Source organism: Dipodomys merriami, unplaced genomic scaffold (assembly GCF_024711535.1).
Source record: "Dipodomys merriami isolate MVZ:Mamm:240054 unplaced genomic scaffold, mDipMer1.0.p SCAF_6, whole genome shotgun sequence".
NCBI classification, from domain to species: Eukaryota; Metazoa; Chordata; class Mammalia; order Rodentia; family Heteromyidae; genus Dipodomys; species Dipodomys merriami.
The window spans coordinates 46,250,360-46,254,342 of record NW_027206179.1 but is presented as its reverse complement, the minus strand read 5'-3'; the positions used below and the strand labels follow the sequence as shown (position 1 = coordinate 46,254,342).

Genomic DNA, 3,983 nt, shown 5'->3' with positions numbered 1-3,983 from the left:
AAGACAGCCAAGAATTAAATGTATAATCTACAAAAAATTAAGAAGAGTGAGGGAAGGAATGGGTAGGACAAGGAGTGAAAATGATCAAGATATATTGTATTCATAAGCTACTTTGCTAAATGGCAATTCCTTTATACAACTACTTAAAAGTGATGAGAAAGAAAGATAACCAAGGGAAAAAAGGACAAGTTAATGAGTGACTATGCTGACCAATGTTCAAGAGATTTCAAATATTAAAGAAAAATAAACTTTTTTTTTTTTTTTCACAACGGGTTTGCCGTAAGAACACAGGTGCTGTGAAAACCACCACTAAGTCGAGGCCAAAATGGGAAAGGAGAAGACCCATATCAACATTGTCGTCATTGGACACGTCGATTCCGGCAAGTCCACCACTACCGGACATCTGATCTATAAATGTGGTTGCATCGACAAGAGAACCACTGAGAAGTTCGAGAAGGAGGCTGCTGAATGGGAAAGGGCTCCTTCAAGTATGCCTGGGTCTTGGATAAACTGAAGGCTGAGCGTGAGCATGATATCACCATTGACATCTCCCTGCAGAAATTTGAGACCAGGAAGTATTATGTGACCATCATCGATGCCCCAGGACACAGAGACTTTATCAAGAATATGATTACAGGCACATCCCAGGCTGACTCTGCTGTCCTTATTGTTGCTGCTGGTGTTGGTGAATTTGAAGCTGGTATCTCCAAGAATGGGCAGACCTGTGAGCATGCTCTTCTAGCTTACACACTAGGTGTGAAACAACTGGTTGTTGGTGTTAACAAAATAGATTCCACTGAGCCACACTACAACCAGAAAAGATATGAGGAAATCATCAAAGAAGTCAGCACCTACATTAAGAAAATTGGCTACAACCCTGACACAGTAGCATTTGTGCCAATTTCTGGCTGGAATGGTGACAACATGCTGGAGCCAAGTGCCAATATGCCTTGGTTCAAGGGATGGAAAGTCACCCGTACAGACGTCAGTGCCAGTGGTACTACCTTGCTCGAGGCTTTGGATTGCATCCTGCCACCAAATCATCCCATTGACAAGCCTTTGAGCCTGCCCATTCAGGATGTGTACAAAATTGGTGGTATTTTATAGTAGAGTTTGAAATTTGGTATTGATATTCCTCCAGCAGTGTTCTTTCCGTTGAGGAGCGTTTTTGCTATTCGGGGTCTTTTATTGTTCCATATGAATTTTTGGATTGCCTCTTCTATTTCCTTGAAGAATGAGGGTGGAATTTTGATAGGTATCGCGTTGAATTTGTAGATAGCCTTGGGAAGTATTGCCATTTTCACAATGTTAATCTTGCCAATCCAGGAGCATGGGAGGTTTTGCCATTTTTTAAGTTCTGTGTTGATTTCCTTTTTCAAGATTTTAAATTTTTCATCATAGAGGTCCTTCACTTCTTTAGTTAATTCCTAGGTATTTTATTTTTTGTGGGGCTATTACAAATGGAGTTGCTTTCCTAATTTCAGCCACACTTTTCTCATTGTTGGCATACAGAAAAGCCACGATGCCCCTCAGTAGATGAATGGATCAAGAAAATGTGGAATTCTATGCCTCCATCAGAAAGAATGACATTTCCCCATTTGTTAGGAAATGGAAAGGTTTGGAAAAAATTATATTAAGTGAAGTAAGCCAGGCCCAAAGAAACATAGGTCCCATGGTTTCCCTTATTTGCAATATCTAGTATAGGTATGAGTCAAGCGGAAAAGGTCAGATAATGTGATGTTAGGAAAATGAATCCTTAAATATGTATTTTAATGTTTTCGTTTCTTTCATGCATGTGTTTCTAACGCATTTATAAGATTATCTTTGTTGCTTTGCATGTCCCTCCCCCACAGTGTAACCCCCCGCTTTCACTATATTTGATGTCAGTATAACATGTGGAGGAGATGGGGACAAACAAGTCGTTTAAGAATTCAGGTGGACCTGTTGCAACAATGAGAAGTACAAAATGTCATGTCAAAACCAACTTTACAATGTCGGTGGGGGGGGAGGGGGGTATGATTGGGGGGGAGGGGGTAGGCTGGGAAGGGAGGTGAAGGGTAAACAAAGGAGGAGGCTGCAATGCTTGGTAAGAAATGTGTGCATTATCCTGCCCATGTAATTGTAACCCCTCTGTACAGTATGTTCTCAAATAAAATAAAATATAATTTAAAAAATAATTGGTGGTATTGGAACAGTCCCTGTGGGCCGAGTGGAGACTGGTGTTCTCAAACCTGGCATGGTGGTCACCTTTGCTCCTGTCAATGTCACAACTGAAGTAAAGTTTGTTGAAATGCATCAGGAAGCTTTGAGTGAAGCTCTTCCTGGGGATAATGTGGGATTCAACGTCAAGAATGTGTCAGTCAAAGATATTCGTCTGGCAACGTTGCTGGTGACAGCAAGAATGATCCCCCCATGGAGGCAGCTGGCTTCACTGCTCAGGTGATCATCCTGAACCATCCAGGCCAAATCAGGGCTGGCTATGCCCCTGTGCTGGATTGTCACACAGCTCACTTTGCTTGCAAGTTTGCTGAGCTGAAAGAGAAAATTGATTGCCGTTCTGGTAAGAAGCTGGAGGATGGCCCTAAATTGCTGAAGTCTAGTGATGCTGCCATTGTTGACATGGTTCCCGGCAAGCCCATGTGTGTAGAGAGCTTCTCTGATTATCCTCCTCTGGGTCGTTTTGTTGTTCTTGATATGAGGCAGACAGTTGCTGTTGGTGTCATCAAAGCTGTGGACAAGAAGGCTGCCGGAGCTGGCAAGGTCACCAAGTCTGCCCAGAAAGCTGAGAAGGCTAAATGAATATTACCCCTAATACCTGCCACTTCAGTCTTAACCAGTGGTGGAAGAACGGTCTCAGAACTGTTTATCTCAATTGGCCATTTAAGTTTAATAGTAAAAGACTGGTTAGTGATAATAATGCATCGTAAAACCTTCAGAAGGAAAGGAAAATGTTTTGTGGATCATTTTTGTGTGTGTGTGTGTGGCAGTTTTAAGTTATTAGTTTTTAAAAATCAGTACTTTTTTTTGGGGGGGGGGTTGGTCGTGGGGCCTGAACTCTGGGTCTGGGCGCTGTCCCTCAGCTCTTCAGCTCAAGGCTAGCACTCTACCACTTGAGCCACAGCGCCACTTCTGGCTATTTTCTTTTTGCTTATGTGGTGCTGAGGAATCGAACCCAGGGCCTCGAGCATGCAAGGCAACAGCTCTACCACTAAGCCACCTTCCCAGCCCCAAAATCAGTACTTTTTAATGGAAATAACATGACCAAAAATCTGTCACAGAATTTTGAGACCCATTAAAACAAAGTTTAATGAGAAAAAAAAGAAAAATAAACTTAAAGACATATGTGACCTTCTGAAAATATTATGGATAAAATTATCTTATTTGCAGTGACCATAGTATAAAAAATTTCATGGATGATATTTTGGAGGACTTAACAAAACAAGAACCAAAATGTAAAGCAATTATTTTGATACCTCTTGTGGGAATCCCCACCAATATTGTCAGAATAAATAGAACAATTATTTAGACATTTTAATGAATATCTAGCGTTTAGTAAATACTATAAAATGAACTGCTGTGTAAGTATAACTTGGTAAAAATTTGTCAAAATTATAGACTACATGTATACACACAGCACACCTAGAGACAAAATTCTGCCAGTGTAGGAAAAATAACAGCAATAGCTCTGGAGATTTAAATGGCTTTGAACATATGGACATCATTAATTTCAAAATAGAAAAATGAAATAAAATTTATTTAGAATATATTGAATATCTAACTTTACCCAGAATTCAGAATATAAACTCTCAATCACCATTTGTTCCTGTAGTAAGTATAGCATTTCTTTGAAACATACTACTAGAGTTTATAAAATATAAGTTCCAGAAAGATAATTACAGAGTTTTAGCTTCTATAGTAAAATACTTTACAGAGCGTCACATTTAAAAGTGGAAACTAATAATATAACCTTTTTTAAAGAAACA

At 39.8% G+C, this 3,983-nt stretch overlaps 1 pseudogene; it reads left to right on the top strand.

Moving 5' to 3' along the window:
- Positions 1 to 254: 254 nt before the first annotated feature.
- On the top strand, positions 255 to 2,962 carry LOC138814068 (elongation factor 1-alpha 1-like; annotated as a pseudogene).
- Positions 2,963 to 3,983: the final 1,021 nt, after the last annotated feature.